This window comes from Podarcis filfolensis (assembly GCF_964270895.1).
Source record: "Podarcis filfolensis genome assembly, chromosome: 15".
NCBI lineage: Eukaryota > Metazoa > Chordata > Lepidosauria > Squamata > Lacertidae > Podarcis > Podarcis filfolensis.
This window is the reverse complement of record NC_139618.1, coordinates 13,412,725-13,435,298: the sequence shown is the minus strand read 5'-3', so window position 1 is coordinate 13,435,298 and position 22,574 is coordinate 13,412,725. Positions and strand designations below refer to the sequence as shown.

Sequence of the window (22,574 nt, the reverse complement as noted above, 5' to 3'; positions counted from 1 at the left end):
ACGGATAGTGGATGCTGGGATGTCAGAGGCAAAAGAGTCGCTTTGGTTCCCTCTCCCTCCCCCAAAAAAGGTTGGGTCTTTTTTCCCCAAACGGGTTTTTCTCTCTAGGTTTGCAGCCAGGAGCAAACGAGGGGAAAGTTTTCCAGGGGAGAGAAATGCCGTTCTTAGAGGAGAGGAGATGGAAGGGTTTCCTCGGGGGTCTCTCAGATGTCCTCCAGGCTCAGGGGGCGATATCTCATCGATGCAATTTTGACCCAAGGTAGCCGGGAGAAGAAGTTTGCTCAATTTGAGGATGGTGTGCAACCTCTGAATTATTCATCGTGGAGGGCTTGGAAGGATTCCCAGGAAATTCTGAGCTGTAAATTTGAAGGGGCGTTGCTGGGAGGGTGGTGGGTTTCAGTTGGTATTAGATCACTGGAAGAACTGCTCTTCTGATAATAGGGATGTGCCTGCTTTTTTGGTGGAGGTGGGGGAGGTGTGTATGCCTATATCTATATATCTGGGCATGTGGGGATATGCACAGTAAATCAAAGTTTTGTGTATTGAATGTGAGTTGACATACAAGAATATGGAGAGGAGAGGCAACCCTCACAAACTTTGTCAACATTTAAGGAAGCAGTGAAGGGTTTTGTATGAAATTATTCTTAATAATAGTTATAATGACAATAATAGCTATTATCTAACATTTATCTCAAGCTTGACATTTTTAAAGTGCTGTGCATATGTTAAAAGGTGAGCAGTCCCCACCCACTGGCTCACAACCTAATAGACATGACACAAGAGGAAAAAAGGAATGAGGAGGGAAGAGGAATGCAAGCACTGGGACATCTGCTCCTTCACTAGCTGGAGGATGAGGCCAGACTGCTTCTTGCTTTGACATGGTGTTCTTCCTGGGGGTCATCGTGGGGGTTCAGCCTCTCAGTGGCCCTGGTTGGTGCTAGAGGACGGTCTGCTTCCTTTCTGCTTTGGAGCCCCAGGACAATTGACAGTTGAAATGGAGTCTTCCGCTCCCCCTAGGAGGCAGGGAGGAAGTAAAGTTACTGCTGCTGCTTCTTTGGCCAATGGATGGGGCCATGCAGGGGATACATCTTTTCCAGGGCCCCTGATGCCCTGACTAAGGGCAGAAGGGACAATGTGCTGCTCCCCTTTGGTTTTGTTGTCCTGGGGCATCAAATAATTACAGGAACAATGGCAGTTTCAGGCAGATGCCGTGGCAACAAAGCAGCATAATTATACCCAAATGGAGGATAAGCCTGTGAATGCACTGTAAATGTTAGCTAAATGGAGCCTTCATGGACACAGGCATTGCACCTTGGAGTCCCAGGTGTCAGGGGCAAATAATAAAGGTACAGTCCTTACCTTCGTGCCTGCCCGAGGGTACTCAGGGTCACCTGGCTGGCTGATAGAGAGAAGTTACAATGGTTCATATCTGAAGCTGCCTTGTTGTCCTTGGGGTGGGTCTGGAGGCTACAGCTGCTGCAGAATGAAGTAGCTTGGTTGCTTGTGGGGGCAAGCTCCCACCAGTATATAGCACCTTGCTTGTGGGATCTCCATGGGCCGCCAGTCTGCTACTGGGCCAAATTCAAAGTGTTGTTACTAAAACACAAGTCTCCATACAGCTCAGAACCAGGTGACTTAAGAGGTTGCCTCCTCCTTTATACACCCAGTAGGTCACTGCAGAGGAGTTTCTCCTGCGAGTTCCAAAGATCTCAGAATCCTTCTCTGCAGGACCTCAGAGCAGGGCCTTCAAGGTGGCTGCCCCTGTTTCTATGGAACAACATTCCTGACAACATACAACAGGTAGCCACCATCTGCATTTTCCAGAAATGGTTGAAGACCCCTTTGTTCTCATGGCCTTTCCTGGCTGCATAAGCAGGTGTTTACCATAAGTGCCCACTTATTGGGGTTTTAGTCTTAGAAACATAAACATGTAGAGTTGGAAGGGACCCTGAGGATCATCTAGTCCAACCCCCTGCAATGCCGGAATATGCAGCTGTTGGGGATCGAACCTGCAACCTTGGCGTGATCAGCACCACGCTCTAACCAACTGAGCTATCCAGGCTTGCTTTGAGCGTATTGGTTGTTTTTGTGTGTTTAACGGTTTTAATTATCTTATGCGTAAATCGCCTTGAGATGGTGGTTTAGAAGGTGATATAATAAGAAAAGAATCCTTGAGTTGTAGTAGAGTTGGAAGGGACACCAAGGGTCATCTAGTCCAACCCCCTACAATGCAGGAATTTCAGCTAAAGAATCCCATTATCATCATAACGGTGATGGTGTCCCACCGTTACAGCAACTCGCCCAGGACTGTCAACTCCAGCAACTGGCATGTTTGGAACTTTGAGAAAGTGCCATAGGTGCCAGTCACCAAAGAGGGGTGTGTGTGGCACAACGCAAAATGGGTGCCACTTCGGGGAAGAGCGGGAAAAGAGGCAGGGCTGCAAAATGATGCCCTGCCAATCAGCCGCTTGATCAATTGCGTGTGGGGAGCCCACCTCCTCCCTTGCTGACAGAGAGATGCTCTTTCCACATCTCATCTGTTCTAAACAGAAGGGAGAGAGGGTGCCCAGTCCTGGCATCCAGTGTAACGTGGGCAGGTTTGAGGAGCTGTGTTCAAGGTAGGAGGGACCAAGCCAATGCACACAGGAACTGAGCAGGAAGAAGGACCTCCTGGATGAGACCAATGGTCCATCTGGTGCCGCATTCTGTTATCACGGTGGCCAAGCCTGTGGGAAACTTCCAAGCAGGATCTGAGCACAAGAGCCTTCTCCCCTCCTGTGGCTTCCAGAGACTGGCATTCAGGAGCATTGCTGCTTCCAACTGTGGAGGCAGAGCGTAGGGATTGTGGCTGGTAGCCATTGAGAGCAAAGTGTCTCCTGCGCATTACGGTTTTGGGAGCGGTTATTTATCTTTTGCAGGTGCACAGTGCTGACCACGAGCCCTGGCCTGCCCTGGCTGGCAGTGGCTCTCCAAGGTTTAATGCTGCTGGAGATCCTCTTTTGATGGATCGAACCCAGCCAGGGGGCACCTGCTTAGCTAATGAGCTGCTGCATCTCTTCATTTCATTTCTGAATCGCATAGCATAAAGCATCCCAAAGCCATTTAGCAATAAGAAACCTACATAAAAACAATTTTGAGTCCAGCACAGATCTAAGTCAAAGACCATTCTGTCTTTTACAAATGTGCAGTTCAAGTGTCCAGAATGCTTCATAAGCACGGCCTGAATAATCCTCACAACATCTCAGTAATGTTGGCCCACACCCATACACCAACCAATCTCTTTCCTGGGCAGAGGTCTTCCCCCTTCCACCCCTGTGTGGCAGTTGCTCCAGCTATTTATAATTTCTTGCAAAGCTTTAAGCATGCAGCATTCCTGAGGGCTTTTTTTGTGGGTGGGTGTGGCCTCACTTGTAGCAGGGCTCACTTGCTCGAGCCATTCCAAATCACTTAGGTTGTAACTCACCCAAACTGTACACCCATTTGTCTGGAGTGTGCTTCCAGAGGTGAAGTCAAACCACTGTGTTAGCAGCCTCGAAGTGACTTTCCTGGGGCGCAAGCCTGGGCGGTGTGTATGGACGTCCTGGGCTGCTCAGGCAACAAGACCCTCCTCTCAGCCTCGCTGATGTGGTCCAAAAGAAAGCAGAACCATACATTTGGCAGCAGTTTGGCTGCAGGAGTTGCCAGAAGGAGGTGTACAACCATCTTAGGGACTCCAGATCTGCGTAGGGTTTACTCCTTAGTCTTTTCTCCTCCTGAAAATATCCCGCAAGGCAGTGGGGTTTAGAATCAGTTTCCCTTCTCCTAGATGGGCTGCCTTCTCCGGTGGCCGAGCCCCATCTGCCCCTCACTTTCCCCTACAGCACAGGCAGAAACCACCTTCTTGACGAGTGGACCCACGATTGGTCTCATCTGCTCAATCCGCCAGAGCCTGTCTTCACAAATAGAGGGAGTCCCAAACTCACAGAGGGTTTGAGACCCGTTGGCTACCTTCATCTGGTTTAGCAGTCAAAGTCGTTCCCAGGGTGTGGCCGCTGTTGCATGCTGACAGCTTCTAGGAGCCACAGGTAAGAGCTGAGTGAAGGGTGGGGACCAAAGGTGAACTATCTCTCAGAAGGGGTACAACGTGTTCCCCACCAGAGGTACTAGGTAAAGGTAAAGGGACCCCTGACCATTAGGTCCAGTTGTGACCGACTCTGGGGTTGTGGCGCTCATCTCGCTTTATTGGCCAAGGGAGCCGGCGTACAGCTTCCAGGTCATGTGGCCAGCATGACTAAGCCGCTTCTGGCGAACCAGAGCAGTGCATAGAAACACCGTTTACCTTCCCGCCAGAGCGGTACCTATTTATCTACTTGCACCTAGGCAAAAACACGTAAGGAGCGGACAAAGAAGGGCCAGTGAGGGGTGTGGCTTAGTGGAAAGGGTGTGGCCTAGAAAGTAGGTGTGGCTCGGGCAGAGTGGGAGTGGCCCAAGAAGTCGGCATGGTCTGGGGAGATTTCTGAGTGCCAGATAGATCAGCCAAGAGGGTCACCTTTGGCCTGAGATGCCCTGTCACTGTCCTGTGACTCATATATTGGGATGTCTTGTGCTAAATCCTGCTTGTGGGTCTCCCACCGAGGTAACTGGCTGGCTACTGTGAGAACAGGATGCTAGTCTGGATGGGCCACTGGCTTGGTGCAGCTGCCTCTTCTGGGAGCTGTATTTTGTTAAGAGTGCTGAGAGAGAAGAAGAAGAAGAAGAAGATGATGATGATGATGATGAAGAAGAAGAAGAAGAAGAAGAAGAAGAGGAACAACAACAACAACAACCTGCCCATCTGGCTGGGTTTCCCCTCCCAGAACTATAATTCCCAAGGTAGTTTAACACTCAGTCCCTCTTTACTCTGGGGGACCCATAACAAACTACAGCTCCCATAATTCCTTGAGGAAGGATATGACTTTTAAAAGTGGTATCACAGTGCTTTTAATGCATGGTGCGAAGGCGGCCTATGTCTTCCTGATAACTGTTTTATATTATTTTATACATGGAGTTTAGACACCCTTTTATTATTAGACTTGTAGAATCGTAGAGTTGGAAGGGACCCCCCAAAGGTCATCTAGTCCAACCCCCTGCAATGCAGGAATCCCAACTAGATCATGCCTGACAAGCGGCCATCCAACCTCTGCTTAAAAACCTCCAAGGAAGGAGAGTCCACAGCGCCCTGAGGGAGTCTGTTTCACTGTTGAACAGCTCCTACTGAAAGTTCTTTCTGATGCTTAGACGGATTCTCCTTTCTTGTAACTTGGTTAGAGTCCTCCCCTCCAGAGCAGGAGAAAACCAGCTTCCTCCCTCTTCCATGTGACAGCCCTTCAGATATTTGAAGAAGGCTATCATATCTCCTCCCAGTCTCCTCTTTTCCAGGCTAAACATACCCAGCTCCTTCAAGTGCTCTTTGTAAGGCTTGGTTTCCAGACCCTTGATCATCTTTGATTGCCCGTCTTGTCAACGCCCATCCCATATAACTATATTATTAATATAGTTATAACACTTTGTCAACAAAACAAATTAAATGCTCTATTAGGGGGAGGGCAAGTGACAGGAAGAGAGGGACGTAGTTGCATGGGGCATGTAACCCTCTCAGGACTTCCGCACCTTTGGTCCTGCTCACGGTTGCTGTGGAGGAAACCACTGGGGTGTTTTAGGGCCACCCAGTGAAGGTGAAAGTCAGAAGACGTGAGCTCAAGCCTCTCTGTCTGGCCCTTGGAGCTGTCCCTGGCTATGCTCCTCAATGACCTTGTCTTGCACTCTCCTTGAGTGTTTTTGGCTGGGATGTGCCCTTGAACCCTGATCTTGCTTTTACGGGCATGAAAGAAACTAGCTGATTTTGGATAGGCAAAATTGGCACCCCTTGTTGGACCGATCTTTGCGTCTGAGAACGGCACGCAGCCCTCAAAACGTTGCCCAGACCAGAATTCAGCCCTCAGGTTAAAAAAAATAAAATAATGTTCAGGTTTCTTCTTCTTCTTTCGGCTAAGGAAAAAAACAATCTGCATATATACATGCTGTCTGGCAGTTTCCCAGCTTTCATACTACATACTGGAGGAGGTCATTTTAAGGAGAGAAGCTAACAAAGGCAGAGGGTACTTTAGGTGTATTAGTGTGTTGGCGTGAGTGTTTGCAGAGCTATAGATATACTTTTTCCTCCCTTTCCACCCCTCCCCCCGCCTCGCACTGCTGTCGCCATTCTCTGGACAGGTGGCACACCAACTTACATAATCCTATCAACCCAGGAATAGCTGCTTCTCTTATATAACTGTGATCAATGAGAGACAAGACGGGACGGAAAGCCGTCAGACAGAAAATAAGCCAGGTGGGTCAGAGGAGATGCAAGGCATTGCCATGCTGGCCACAGCTGCAGATTCATGCAGCACAGGGTTAAACTGTGGAACTCAGTGCTACTGGATGCACCTATGTTCTTGTTATGCATACATATTGGGGAGGGGAGAACCTTTGAACCAGATGTGGCTCCTCAGCCTTTGCTATGGCTGTCCTCAGGGCACACACCCCACACCAGCTGTGTCTACCAAAGTGCTTTTGGCTGCCAATAATGTGTCCTTGAATTGTGATTGCAGAAGGGTCATAGTTCAGTGTTAGAGCACCTGCCTTGCATGCAGAACGTCCCAGGTTCAATCCCCTGTGGCATCTCCAGGTAGGGCTGCCTAAAAACCTTGAGAGATGTTGCCAGGCAGTGTAGACAATACTGAGTTAGATGGAGTAAAGGTCTGGCTCAGTATAGGGTTGTTTAACGATGTATGAGAGTGCCTTTTGCTTGTACAGATGAGAAGATCTATCCTTTTCGGTTTTGTCCTTTCGGAGGAAATTCATTCCTTCACCTTATGCAACAATTTGCGATTATCTTTTTTCGGAAGAAAAAAAAACCATTGTGAAAATTCATCAGCATCGTAATGCAAATTTCTCCTAAAGAACACATTTGTTTATGCAGATTTGATTAATTTGCACATTTTTGCAAACAGTTCCTCCTAATGTAAAATATATTTCTGCATGTTATTTCCCGCCCCCGCCCCCAATGCATGCGGTTTTGGTTGGGGAACGGCATTTGAAAAATTCGTATAGGTGTGCATTTCAAGGGAAAGTTGTGATTCAGTTCTCAGATTGTTTTGGAAAGCGTGAATTTGATGGATGCGTCTTTCAGTGAGCATTGAATTAGATTTCTGTTCTATCAGTGTTCTTTATGGCATGAATGTGGCCTTGGATGACATTCCCATCCGTGTTCGTATGGGGAATGCCCTCAGACAAGAAAAAAAGAGATCTAGGTCCAACCATGCAATAAACCCCTTTAAAAGTTTCCACTCATGATAGGACTCCCACATCACTAGGGATCAAGGGATCAGCTTTCCGCATTCCCACAACGGTTTGCAATTTCTTTAGTGGGGAAAAGATTGCATGAAAACCCACCAGTTTTTTGCATGAGAATTTCCCCCAACTAAGCACATGTTCCTGTGCAACTTTGCACCCATTTCTGCAAAGCAGCTTTCTCTCACAGGTGTTGGCTGTTTGCAATATGGTAGCGCTGCAGAGAGCTTGCTGAGGAGACCATGCATTAAAAAAAAGGACTCAAAAATAACTTAAGCAAGGTTTTAATAAGAAAAACAAAAACTCCTTTTACACTAAATACATTAACAACCAAACCAGACCCAACCACCAACCCATCCCCCAGGGTAATGGGAGAGCTAGGTGCTGCTCCTTATATACTACACCCAAATGCTGACACACCTTAATCAATACAACTCAGCAGCACCTGCTGTGCTTCACAGCTGCAAAGCTGGGTCTCGTTATCTTGCTCTGGCCCCTTAAAGACATACACATCGGGTGGAACAATGATGAACGTTTACATTTAAAGAAACCATTCAACAACAGGCTGCATTTGGGTCTGTTATTATTATTTTTTGCTAATATGTGCATTTATTGAAACACACTTTGCCCCAGTCAATGCATGCTTGTGCATCTCACTTGGCTGGAGAACTGCCTTGCAAATTTTGAAGAAGTGTGGGTTTCGAAGGACGGTTGCGTTTTGGTTGCTGCATTGCTTTGGAATGTGCAGATGTGGGAGGTTTGCTTTGAAAGGTGAACTGAATCAGATCTCTCTCTCTCCCACCCTTACGGTGTCACCGCCAACTGAGCTGGCGCTCTGTCCCAAACCCGCTTTTAACACTGCGGCTGACACAACCAACCCCCGCTGCCTGTTGTTTGCTAGGAATTATGACACTTAAAGGGAGAACGACAGGGAAAGAGAGGCAGAGAGAAAGAAAGAGAGCTGGACCTTGATGCGGGGAGAGCCAAAATGTTTTTTCTAGCCATTGCAGCCCTGTCAGCACATTCCTGCCAAGAGATGAGATTTATTGAAGCTGTTTACCTGGCGCTCTGCTGACTCCAGAGACTTAAGAGTGTTAGAACAGAAGAAGAGCTTGCTGGACAAGGCCAATTGCCCATCTGGTCCAGCATCCTGTTCTTCCAGTGGCCAAGAAGATGCTCCAGTGGGAAACCCACAAGCACGAATTGAGCAACAAGAGCACTCTCCCCTCCTGTGGTTTCGAGCCTCAGGTATTGAGAAGCATTGCTGCCTTCAACCATGGAGGCAGAGCACAGCCAGCATGGCTAGTTGTTGTTGTTGCTGTTTAGTCGTTTAGTCGTGTCCGACTCTTCATGGCCCCATGGACCAGAGCACGCCAGGCCCTTCTGTCATCCACTGCCTCCCACAGTTTGGTCAAACTCATGCTGGTAGCTTCGAGAACACTGTCCAACCATCTCGTCCTCTGTCGTCCCCTTCTCCTTGTGCCCTCCATCTTTCCCAACATCAGGGGCTTTTCCAGGGAGTCTTCTCTTCTCATGAGGTGGCCAAAGTATTGGAGCCTCAGCTTCAGGATCTGTCCTTCCAGTGAGCACTCAGGGCTGATTTCCTTAAGAATGGATGCATTTGATCTTCTTGCAGTCCATGGGACTCTCAAGAGTCTCCTCCAGCACCATAATTCAAAAGCATCAATTCTTTGGCGATCAGCCTTCTTTATGGTTCAGCTCTCACTTCCATACATCACTACTGGGAAAACCAGAGCTTTAACTATGGCGAAGGGGTTTGAATAACTAAGAGAAGCTATGAACTATGCTGAGCAGGGCACACAAGATGGACAGGTCATAGTGGAGAGTTTTGACCAAACATGATCCACCTGGAGGAGGAACTGGCAAGCCACTCCAGTATCCCTGCCAAGAAAACTCCATGGACAAAGACAACAAGCATGGCTAGTAGCAATCTAATAATAATTAATTAATTAATTAATTAATTAATTTATACCCCGCCCTACCCAGCCTGAGCCGGGCTCAGGGCAGCTAACACCAATAAAACCACAGTAAAAACATAATAGGGAAAAAAAGGGGGGACCAATTTAAAATGCAGGTTAAAATGCAATTTAAAATGCAGCCTCATTTTAAAGTAGCTGATAAATCAAGGCCATAAGGGGAGGGAAACATAAGGGTCAGATCGAGTCCAAACCAAAGGCCAGGCAGAACAGCTCTGTCTTGCAGGCCCTGTGGAAAGATGTCAAGTCCCGCAGGGCCCTAGTCTCTTGTGACAGAACTTTCCACCACATCGGGGCCACTGCTGAAAAGGCCCTGGCCCTAGTTGAAACCAATCTAACCTCCTTGAGGCTCGGGACCTCCAAAGTGTTGTTATTTGTGTACCTTAAGGTCCTCCGTGGGGCATACCAGGAGAGGTGGTCCCGTAGGCATAAGGTATAAGCCTTGATCCTCCACGAATTTGTCCATTCCCCTTTTAAAGCTATCATTGTTGGTGGCCATTGTTGCCTCTTGTGGGAGTGAGTTCCATAGCGTTAACTTGGCACTGCATTAAAAAGTCCTTCCTTATATCTGTCCCAAATCTTCCAGCATTCATCTTTCTTGGATATCTATAAGCTGGTCTGACTCAGCTTGAGACAAGGTCCTCTTTTCTTATGAGAGACTAGGGCTGCATTCCCAGTTTATTCCATCCCCCCAACATTTCTCTCTGCCTGTTAATCTCCACATCAGGGGTGCCAGCTTGAATAAAATATTGGGGACATGGGATGGGGCGGGTAGAGCAGTTGTGCTTTGCATGCAGAAGGTTCAGTCCCTGGCATCTCCAGGTATGCTCCCATCTGGGGGGGGGGGGAGAAAAACACGGAGAGCTGCTGTCGGTCAGTGCGGACAATACTGAGCTATATGGACCAGTGTTGCAACTCTATATAAGGCAGCTTCCCTATGTAGGTTATGGAGGAAATCTGGTGCCACCTGGCACTCCAGACTTGGATTATCACATTGCTGCCTGCCTGGCACTCTGTATTTTCATGTTTCCCAGATGGAGAACTGCTCTTGTTTTTGCTCAGCACATATCATGTGTGCTCACCGGACTGCAATTCCAAGGGATGAGGAGTGGCTTAAAAACGGAGATAAGCAATAGAAAATAAATTTAGAATGTGTGAACGTCAGAATGACCCGCTGGGTTGGGCCAGCTGCCTACGCAGTCCAGCATCCTGTTCCCACAGTGGCCAGCCTGTGAAAAGCCTGCAGGCAGGATCCGAGCACAAGAGCCCTCTCCCCACCTGTGGATTCCAGCATCTGGGATTCAGAAGCAACCATGGAGGCAGAGCCATTGATAGGCTTTTCCTCCATAAATTTGTCTGATCCTCTTTCCAGGTTGGTGGCCATCGCTGCTTCTTGTGAAAGGGACTTTCTCATCATTACCCATTTTTGTGGGAGATGTCGGGGATTAAACTGGGAGCTTCTGGGGTGCTCTACCCCTGAGCGATGCCCCATTTTATATGTGAGCATTTGAAGGTGCCTTCTGCTGAGCCAGACCGATGATCTATGGAGCCCAGGGCTGTCCTACGGCGGGGAAACTGTGGAACTCGCTGCTGCAGGATGTTTCTGGAAGGGCTTCCACACACATGTGTTAAACCCACCCACCCACCCACCCACCCACCATGGTCTAGCTTCAGCTGCGATTACCCAAAGGGAGCCTCCACTTGTATACATTACCAGACCCTCCAAGTGTCCCTGTTTTCCAGGGACAGTCCCATTGGCCATAATGGTTCAGAGTGGAACCTCCATGGGGTAAATTAGGAGCTGTAGATAGAACTGGGTGATTTACAATGGGCCGCCTTGCTTTCTGAGTCCTACTTTGCTGACATAAGCTACAAGAAATGAAATACTTTCCTCCCTACATTAGGCTGCTGAAACAAAGGGGTTTTTTGAGGGGAGGGGAAGAGGGAGGGGATTTTTGTGTGAAGGGTCTTTGAGCACAGTACTGATCTTCAATCCCTAGGCTGAGCACATGCTGAGAGGCACCCTTGCTCCTTCATTTTTAGCATAGATCCGCCCTCCTGAGATGCTCAGGGTCTAGAAAAAATAAAATAAAATAAAAATAAATTCTGCAAACCTGAAGTCTGCCTGCCCTTGGTGCACAGTATATCTCTGATCCCCAGATGTTTTAAATAAGGTGATTGACTCTCCTGCATTGGAGGGTGTGAAGCAGGGGTTGGCTGGCTTTCTTTAGCTGTGATTCCTGCAATGCCAGGGGCTGGACTAGATGGCTCTGGGGACCCCTTCCAACTCCGCAATTCTAAGCAATGAGGCAGGTGGTGTTGGTGTTGGTGTTAAAGCCCTTTTCATAAGCCTCCTAAAAGCATCCCACTGACCACTGTTAACAGAAGGAGTATTAAAGTAAACATGGCCACTGTTTGCTCCAGCAACGTGATCCCTACATTCTGCAGTCAATGGCTGATATGCAGCCAGGTTACCATGGGGAGAGGCAGGCACCGTGTTTGCAGGATTCCCCTGGGGGACTCTCACAAGTGAGTGTCAGGGTCTGTTTACTAGCATCTGTTTGGCAAGCGACGGAGGGCTTGCACCTGGGCGGGGGAGAGGGGGGGCGGGGAGAACAGCAAGCCACGTCGCTTCTCCAAAGGGCTCATGGGCATGCCACTTTAAATAATGAATATGCGTAATAATTTGTTGCACTGTATATTTTAAATGAGGGTGTTTTGCTGTCCTGATGGATTTGCTGTTTTGTGTTTTAATTATGCATTGATTATAAATTTTGTAAATAGAATTATAAAACCCACATAGAAGCCACTTTGGCATAGATCTGTCGGTGTTACAAAATACCTGTTCTGCATTTGTAAGAAATCGATCTTTTAGTGTGCACTTTGGAACTCCCTGCCTCTTGACATGAGGCAGGCACCTTCACGGTATTTTTGTCACTGCCTGCTAAAAGCGTTTTCATTTAGAATGCTGATGTTTTATTTTTAGTTTAGTTTATTACTCTTTTCAATTGTTTTTACAAATACTGCTTTATTGTTTTTTAAACTGCTGTGAGGTTTTCTACAATCAAGTGGTATATAAATTTTATGAAATAAGTAGGTAGGTAGGTAGGTAGGTAGATAAGCCATATATAAAACAACAATAATGATTGCTATTTATTAATTAAGCTTAATAAACCATTTTATAAACAAAAGTATATCAAAGTCACTTACAACAGCAAACAAACAAACAAAGAATAAAATTTAAACCAGCATAAAATAGAACATAGGAAAAGCTAAAAGATGATCCTATTTTTAGGATCCACCTGCTTAAGGAGGCAACAGATAACCAACAGCCAAAAGTTTGAAGGAAAAGAAATGTTTTTGCCCGGCACCTAAAGATATGTAATGATGGTGCCAGGCAAGTCTCCTGGGGGAGAGCATTCAACCAGTGGGGAGCCACCACTGAAAAGGCCCGTCCTCATGTTGCGACCCTCCAGATCTCCCATGGAGGGGAACACAGAGAAGGGTCTCAGATGACAATCTCAGGGTCTGGGCCAGTTCTTATGGAGAGAGGCGGTCCTTGAGCTATTGGGGCCCTAAGCATTGACAACAGAAGTAGGCTATTCCTGTCCATCACAATTTTACAGTAGTTTCACATTTAATGTGGATAGATCACTAGGATTAAAGTGGTGGGTGGGTGTGAAATCCACCATTCAGTCACTCTAACAACCAAACTTCTGAATTGACGCTCACAGTAAAGCAATGACCAGGAACCTGTGGCCCCCCAGATGTTGTTGGACTCAGCCCCACCTGCAGTCCCCAAAGGTCAAGGTACAATGGGAGTTATAGTCCAACAACACCTGGAAGGTCACAGGTGCTCCCCACACCTGGAATGAAGGGGGTTTAAAGCGCCATCTTTGCAAGAAAGCTTCCTGATTTACAGGTCGGAGTTACATCCACTTCGTGTGGTGCAGTGGTTAGAGTGTCGGACTAGGACCTGGGAGACCAGGGTTCAAATCCCCACTCAGCCATGATGCTCACTGGATGACCTTGGGGGCCAGTCACTGCCTCTCAGCCTAGCCTAACTCACAGGGTTATTGCAGGAATTAAATGTAGAGGGAGAGAATGAAGTATATCACTTTGAGCTCCCTGTGAGACTGGGGTGGGATATAAATGCAATAAGTAAATAAATATACTTCATTTTTAATGTTTTTATTACTTTCCGTTAACAATACAGGCAGTGTAGGGAAGAGATATTTTCTTAATGCTATAAAATATGAGCATGGGCATGAAATCGGGAAGAAATTTAAAACAGCACCAGAAAGGAAAAGGGAAAATCATGACCAACTGAGAAAACTGGTGCCAAAGAAAACCAAGATAGCAGCAGCAGCAGCAGCAGCAGCAGCAACAACAACAACAACAAACTGCCCATCAACTCAAGGTTTCAGTAGCTGGGTATGAAATAGCAAGAGGCTTATGACCTCATGCTTTGCTGCTGTTGTCTCATTCCAGATAGAATCCACAGGAACAACCAGAAAAGCAAAGTGAGGGTCCAGGCAGGAGAGCAGCACCACGGACAGCTCCAAGTGGAGCTACAAATGAATGTTGCTCCAGCAAAGATCCAGATCCAATTCTGGGCTTAAATAGACTGGGTCCCATGCCATCTGAGGAAGGGAGGCCTCTCTGCGATGGAGTGCACCCCGCCGCTTGCCTCCACTCTCGCCCTGCCTTGAGATCTTTGCTGCCACCAGATAGGAGATTAATTATCTTCCAGGCTGCTGCTTATCAAACAACCTCCAAACATTCCCTGGGGTCTCTCTGTTGCTTCCGTAGGTGGCACGGGTGGAGGCTATAGCCATGAGGCTGTTTGCATTAAACTGAGACCACACAGGTTTATGAAAGAGGAATTGATTTACTAAGGGGGGAGGGAGAGAATATGGAATATAAAACATGCAAAATGTTACAAACGTTTGAAACCATCACCCCTTGCTCTTTCTGTCTTTCTGCTACTTTCCCTCCCTCTATCAACCCTCTTCTCTTTCTTACTTCCTGGCACCCTTTCTCTCTCTTTCTCTCTTTCTGCACTACCTCTTCCTCCTTCTGTGCTGTCCCCATGAAATTATCCTAGATCCACATGAAATTGGGGCAAGGGTCAACATGGCTCTAGGGCCACTCTAGGGAGGGAGCTGAACCCTGAAAAATGACAAGAAAGTAACTACTATTATGTGGTGTGTGTGTGTTTTTTTTAAATGGCATTAATAAAAGACAAGAATATGAATATAAGTAGAACAAGGATTCACCAAGGGATATCACTTCTGAGGAAAATCAGGACTGTCCCTAGTAAATCGGGTCAACCACGGCGTGCACAACTTCAATGTTTCTCCCCCTATCTGAGAAGTCGCACCTGCCAAAATTCTCTTTTATTCAGATGTCTGACAGTTCTATCTCTCTGTCTCTCATTTTGCAGCTGGTCAGGCTCAATTCTAAAACAAAAAACCACCCAAATTGAAAATCTGGTTCATTTACAATAAGAAGTTAAATGCCATGGGAGGGTGGTGTGGTGTGGTGTTGGGGTAGCATATGCTAAGTTCTGACATTCAGCGGATTTTAATAACTACTGGTTGGGAGGGGGCAGCATCAAAACACTCAGGTGGGGGGGAGATATCGTAAGCTGGGATTTAGCGCATCGCTGGAAATAATATAAGAAGGATTTTAGGTGGAATTATAAATGGCTGGGGGGTATTATATAAAAAGTGAGGGACATCTACCGCTGGGCACTTCTCTGTTAGTCAGTGTTTCAAGAGCACTTAAATATGTATAAGATGCTCGGGAAATAAGAAGTAATCACCCCTCATCCAGGACTCCTCGTTGGTGGTAGACATGGTGGAAAGTCTCATCTGGACCATTTTAAAAAATGCACTAACCCAATCTGCACTTCCCAGGCAAAAAGTGGGTCAGAATGAAGTTCTCTTCTTCTTTTTGCACATCTGCAAATTTTGGGATTCATCTGGAAAGAAAAGCAACCCCAAGATGCATGCAAAGAACTATGGCTGTGCTCTGTCTCCACAGTCAAAGGCAGCAATGTTTGTGGACACCAGCTGCTGGAAACCACAGGAGGGAAAGATGCTCTTGTGCTCGAGTCCTGCCTGTGGGTTTCTCACGGGCATCTGGTTGGCCACCGTGAGAACAGGAAGCAGGACTAGATGGGCCATTGGCCTGATCCAGCTACCAGACTCTTCTTATGTATGTGATGCGTAGCTTAGGATAGCAAGTTTTTTTGGGGGGATGCATATTTAGGATACAATGGAGACAAAAATGAGTATTTTGTGGAAGAGACACGTTCCCAAACAATTCAAATGTCTGTGTGGATTTTACAAATAAAATAAGATAAAATGATTTTTTTCCAGGTGGATACAGAAATGGAGCAAGCATATGACAGAGCATGTACAAAACTGACGGAGGTCAGAAATCTGTCCATCCTTTGTTGGTGGAGGCCTGTAGCCACAGGAATCCATCCATAGACATCCAGATGCCTTTGAGAAGGTGATGCTGAGATGCCTACTATCTGTGGACATTAAGGTTGCTGATACCTTCCTCCACTTATAAGGAGCAGGTTTAAAAGGAGCAAGCAGCTTCCTCTGGAGATCATGTTCCTCTCCCCGATTTTGCAGACGGACATCGGAAGCTGTCTTATACCAAGTCAGGCCATTGGTCCATCTAGCTCAATATTGTTGGCACTGGCTGGCAGCAGTTTTCCAGGATTTGGGGCAGGGGTCTTTCCCAGCCCTACCTGAAGACTCCTGGGATTGAACTAGGTTCTGAACTGTGGTGCTTCCATTAAAAGTAACGTAAGTCGCTGGTCTTCATGGTTCTGATTTAAACCAGAACATAAATTACATAGGAAGCTACCTTACATTGAATCAGATATTTTTGGTTTCCTCCAGCTCTGTACTATCTACACCAGGCATGGCCAAAATTGGCCCTCCAGCTGTTTTGGGACTACAACTTCCATCACCCCTAGCTAATAGGACCAGTAGTCAGGGATGATGGGAAATGTAGTCCCAAAACAGCTGGGGGGGGGCAAGTTTGGCCATGCCTGGTCTACACTGTTTAACCTCTAGCCCTATGTGGAGATGCTGGGGATTGAACCTGGGACGTTCTGCATGCAATGCTGGTGCTTTCTGTCACTGAGCTGTGGCCCTTCACCTCACTTGCAATACCTCAGTTCCCACCTCAATGTGCACTGGGGCAGCCCCACTTCTTCCATCGTGCCATGGCTGTTGTCCACCTGAGATGGCACCTATCATTTTGCTCTGCATTCACCCAACATCTGGAGCTTTAGAAACCAAGGGAATGTGATGGGTTTTGTGATGTAAAGCAGTAGCAACAAAACAGGCTGGAGGCTGTATTAGATGCACACACTTTTATTATTATTGAGGTTGTAGTTTCATTTCATTTCATACCTGGCCTGCACCTTGAGGTCTTTCATCTTGCAAGGTTCTCCTAGGGATATCATGGGAAGGGGGAGAAGTGAGTACAGTCTTACCTTGGTTCTCACACCTAATCCGTTCCAGGAGTCTGTTCGACTCCCAAAACAGTTTGAAAACCAAGGTACAGCTTCCGATTGGCTGCGGGAGCTTCCTGTACTCAAGCGGAACATTTCTGAGAAATGTTCACAAACCAGAACACTTACTTCCAGGTTTGTGGTGTTCGGGAGGTGATTTGTTTGACAACTAAGCTGTTCAGGAACCAAGGTACCACTGTACCTTGAGCTCCTTGAAGAATAGATGGGATATAAATTTATGGAAGGACACACGCCCCTTTTGGGATTCCTGCAAAGGTCACACACACTGAAGTGACATTTGCTTGCCCTGGTTTGAGGTGCTGTGTGTGGTGGGAAAGAGGGCAAAGTATGCCATTAGAAACTCAGAATTCCAGGGCTCCCATGACATCTCTGCAAATTTAAAGCAGCTTCAGATGAGTCTAAGAGGTGGCTCATTCTGTTCCTCTTCCTTTTCCACCCATCCACCCTCCCAAACTCTGACTAATGGGAATGTCAGGGCATGGAGGGAGAGGAGGAATTGCATCTCCTATTAGATTGATTGGCGCCCATCACTGGTTGCTAAGCAACCTGGTTGCGGGTTCACCCGGCTGTCTCCAAATGGGCTTAGGAGCCAGGGTGAGGGGCATGAATTGTGGGTATATATATCTATACACACACACAGAGAGAGAGAGAGAGAGGAAGATGAACAAACGCACACAGGAGGATGCTTTCCCTGGTCCAGCAATGAGGCAGTTGCTAAGCAACAGGACTCCTTCCTGACTTTCCTTCCGCTGAATCCACAAGCATATATTTTTGGAAACAGCGGGGGGGGGAGGGATATTATATAATTGAGGTGGGAGGAGGAAGTTAATTTAAACCACATCTGTTGGCCGTAGATTTGGCAAGAACTCCAGGCCCAGGTCAGCAGAGTCCTCCATAAGCAGTTCCAAGGGAGATCTTACTTGGGATGCTGTCTAAACTCTGTCGAGAGGAGTAAAGAGGTTAAATCCCTTGCTCAGAGTGGGGTCACCAACATGTGCCCCAACTAATTTCCCCGGTTTTTTATTATTATTTAATTCCAGCCTCTCTCTCCTTGTTCCAGCTGTGCATCTCCATTAACAAAAGTACAACATGGGTTTCCCTTTCATCATCACCTTTGAAAATGTTTGATGATGTTTGTTTTTGAGGATAATTTTGACATCATAACAGGCTGTGGATGTGCTCTGGTCCTGCAGAAGCACTACAGCACCACTTTAAACAGTCATGGCTTCCCCCAAATAATCTTGGGTGGCTGAGAGTTGCTAGGAGACCCCAACAGAGCTACAATTCCCATAGTGGTTTAACAGTCCATGCCTTTTCCCAGGGAACTCTGAGAATTGTCATTCTGTGAGGAGAAAACGGGAGTCTCCTTATGACACTCAGCACCCTTAACAAACTACATTAGAGGGAAGTGAGTATAAAAATGAATACATTGGACAAAATAACACAGAGAGAAAAAGCATTATATCAGAGAATAATGCTGGCACAAATGTGTACATTAGTCAAAACTGCATATAACAATGTTGTTTATTAAGGGAAACTTTGCACCAAAGTGCTGATGGATTTTCATGAGGATTATTGTAATGAAAATTCACAAATTGCTGTGGGAAATTGAATTTAAGAATGGGAAAAATGAGAAACAGGGAGTTGAAATTGACCCTTTTATCCATCTATGTGGATGAAGAATGACTCTTAAACTGGTGGTGAATATGTGCTATGGGACCTCTCCAGTCCTTAGTGGATGAATATATAACTCATTGACTTTTCTTGCAATGCTTAAAAAGGATCCCTTTGCATACAGGTATATCATTTTCTTTGCGTCCAAGATCTCTTCAGCCACAGCTTGCAAAGGGAATCTCATTTGCTCAATGTAGGAAGCACATCGATGTGGGGTGGCTGTTGTGGAGGGAGGCAGCCAATGAAACCTCCAAGTAGCTTATCTCCCCATTGCCACACAGAGGGATCCACCAGCATTTTCCGGATTTAGACACACTTAGGTCAGTGCTAAATTGGCAGCAGAGCAGAAAGGCATTTGCAAATCCAGAGGGAAAGGTCAGGCACGACATCAGCACTAGTGGGGCGGGAGAATGCGGTTGGGTTAACCCAGAAATGTGAACCACACAGGCTCTGGAGCATGCTGCAAAGGAGGTCAGAATGAAGAAAGGGGAAGATACATCTGCCTCCACACACACACACACACACACACTCAGAGAGAGAGAGAGAGAGAGAGGGAGAGAACATTGCACCCTCTAGCATTTAGCAGATGAAAATGGGGACATGCTTCTCATTCTTTCCATTTCTGATGTTCAGGCTGTGCATGCTGTTCATTTTGTAATCAGAATGACACCACCCAAGTCCAAGGGGTGGGAAATCTTTCAGGGTCCGTCCCCCCACAATAGCCCCAAAGAGGATCAGTGGCGTAGCGTGGGTTGTCAGCACCCGGGGCAAGGCAAGTAATTTGCGCCCCCTAACCCGTGGATTTGCGCCCCCTAACCTGTGGATTTGCACTAACCCCAGATGTTGCGCCCGGTGCGGCCGGCCCCCCCTGCACCCCCCACGCTACGCCACTGAAGAGGATGGAGCAGGAGTGGATCCAGCTGGACTACTGTGGACAGTTCTGATCACCTCAGAAATGACATTGCAGAGTTGGAAAAGGTTCAGAAAAGGGCCACCAAAATAATCAAGGCAATGGAGTGACTTCCCCCTATGAGGAAAGGTTGCAGGGCTTTTTGTTGAGAGAAAAGGCAAGTGAGAGGTGTCATGATAGAAGTTTATAAAATTAGGCATGGCATGGAGAAAGTGGACAGAGGACAGTTTCTCTGCCCCTCTCATAACACTCGAACACATGGACATGCCATGAAGCTGAATGTTGGGAGATTCAGGACAGAGGAAAAACCATCCTTCATCATGCAGCACATCATTAAACTTTGGAACTCACTTCTTCAGGAGGCAGTGTTGGCCCCCAACCTGGATGGCTTTGAAAAAGGATTAGACAAATTCATGGAGGAGAAGGAGGCTGTCAATGGCTACTAGCCCTATTGGCTATTCTCTGCCTCAACGGTTGGAGGCAGTAATGCTGGAAGGGGAGAGCGCCCTTGTGCTTGGGTCCGCCTTGTGGGTTTCCCAGCAAAGGCATATGGTTGGCTGCTGTGAGAACAGGATGCTGGACTAGGTGGGTCATTGGCCTGATCCAAGAGGCTCTTATGTACTGGTATGGGCACAAGTTGCCAAGTGGAGCTCTCTGAACAACCAACCTGCCTTACCCTGTGAACTTTTGCACTGGACCAGAGCAGGACAGTTAAGTCTGGGTTCTCTCTGGCTGTATAGATTGCATCCATTCATGGCAAAACGTACCAGATTGCCTTGCCCCATATATGCCCACACAACCACTTTGATTGGCAGAATGAGTGCTTCTTAAGATCATTGCTACTGAATATCCGCTGCAAGCCACTGCTAACTGTGCCTCCCAGACGTGTGTGCATGTAGATCCCACATTTTTTCAGACACAGAGTATGTCACACTTGACAGTTCCAAGTACACACTTAGAGAGTACACGCCCCTCCACAAACACAGAAGAAACAGTCCGAGAAACTGATGCACCCTCCAAATATGTGAATTGACCTCCAGTGTCTGAAAGAGGGCAGAACTGTGATTTACCCCATTAGTTGCCTTTGAGGACGAGGCAGCTCAAGATGGATCAGCGCCACGCTTATTAAAAGAGCTGCATGAATGATTAATAACTCTCCGGAAAGCAAGATGTGGTCCAGACAAAGCTGTGCCTTTCAGCTGAGATACAGCCTCACGTCAGCTGGATATCTGAGACGCTGCCTCGTCTGCCCTCACCGGAGCATCGCCATCCTCGGGCTCTTCTCTAACTGTGCCACTTCCAGCTGGAGCAGCATTGTGCGGGCCCACATACTGTTCTTTTAAGCCACGGTAGGGGACCCTTTTTCAGCCAGTGTGCTCAGGAGCCAACTTTACAGGGACCACATGGGTGGTGAGCAAGGTCACAGGCGGGGCAGGGTGAGAGAGGAAGGCAGGTGCATCACAGAGTGGTTTGCCATGCCACTTTGTGAAGCACCTCTCCCTTCCATTAAACAGTCCACCTGGCCACCTGACACCCATGCTGCTCACTCACCAGCCTGCCATCATGCTGCAGTTTTCATGGCCCCCTGTTGGCAGTGGGGCAAACTGCAGTGTGACAACAGCCTTGCATTCTTATGTATAGAGTAATAGATAGAGATAGATAGATATAAATAACTTTACATACTTTAACCTATTGTAAAGTGCTTCAAGCTCTCCAGATAGTAATACTTAGTTTACTTAATTATTAAATTTATATGCCAAGTTGTTTCTCCACCTGTTTTTGCCTTGGCCCTGCCCACCATTGCCTCTGGCCTCTTTCACCCCTGCACCAAGATATGATTCTTACCTTTGTGCTCTGAAAATCGCCTGTCAATTTTTCAAGGTCATAATTCTCCATGGATGATTTCTCAACTGAATTTTTGAGGCCAAGTGAATGCTGGCAGCCACCTGGGAAATTCTGGATCACCCCCCTTTTTTGGTGGCCACCAAAAATAGAGGCCTGTACCTAGAGTAGACCTGTTGAAATATATGAATGTGACTAAGTTAAATCAATTAATTCCAGTAGTTCCAAGTATTTATTTATTTCATAAAATTTATACACTGCTTGGTTTAAGAAATCCACACACCTCAAAGCAGTTTACAGAGAGAATAAAGCAATCTAATTATCAGTAAAAGCTGTTAAAACAACTAATTGCACCATTCAAAAAATAAAATCTGTGATAAACCAAGAACAGATTAAAACATATAGTGATGTTCTGCATGTCTGGGCAGGCTTGTTTAAGCAAATCTGTTTTTAGCAGGCACCAAAAAGAGTACAGAGAAGGTGCCTTCACAGTATCAATAGGGAGGGAGTTCCAAGGTGTAGGTGCTGCCACATCAAAAGATTGATTTCTTAGAATTGTGCAGTGGGTATTATGGGGCATCTGTAACAGTGCCGGTTTTGCAGTTCAAAGTGGTCGACTGGGCATATATGGGGTTAGGCCACCTCTCAGGTAAACTGCTCCTAAGTTGTTAAGGGATACAACCCAGAGGGAGGGGCAAGTGGGGGGGGGGCAATTTCTTTTCTTTAATCATGTATTTAAAAACAAACAAAAAAACCCCATAAACTGGGAGGGGGGGACCCACAATCCTGTACTCTCATTTTTATTTGCTTGCACAAGCTCAGCTGCAATCCAAAGGAGCTTTGATCTTAATTATATTTCCTCTGCCAAACAAAGTATGACATTAAAGGAATGTGGGAGGGGGGAGAAACCCCTTTGTAGCATCTAGCTATTCCTCTTCTCGCCCAAGATTATTGTCATCAGGTGGATTTTGATGCCTAATGAGATGGCAAAGCCACCGTCCCTCTTTTTTTCTCCTTCTGGAGGCCGCTAATAGGGGAGGGCCGCTAATGTTTTTGAGCCAGTGGGCACCAGTAAAATTGCAGTCTATTGTTTCTTTCCACACAGAGACCTAGATTACATCCTCCTTAGTTAGCAATGGGAGGAAACAGGCACCCCCCAAAAAACCCCCTATTTTCAGCTATCAGCTACCCTAGAGGTAGCCAATATGTTCCCTTCCAGATGGTGCTGGAGTCCAAT

The 22,574-nt window shown here is 46.8% G+C and overlaps 1 protein-coding gene across 3 annotated transcripts in view; it reads left to right on the top strand.

Annotated features, from left to right (window-relative positions):
• The window catches only part of LOC310750065 (uncharacterized protein), a 117,730-nt gene that overhangs the window by 1,035 nt on the left and 94,121 nt on the right, over positions 1-22,574 (top strand). The gene's annotated exons all lie outside the window — the stretch shown is intronic.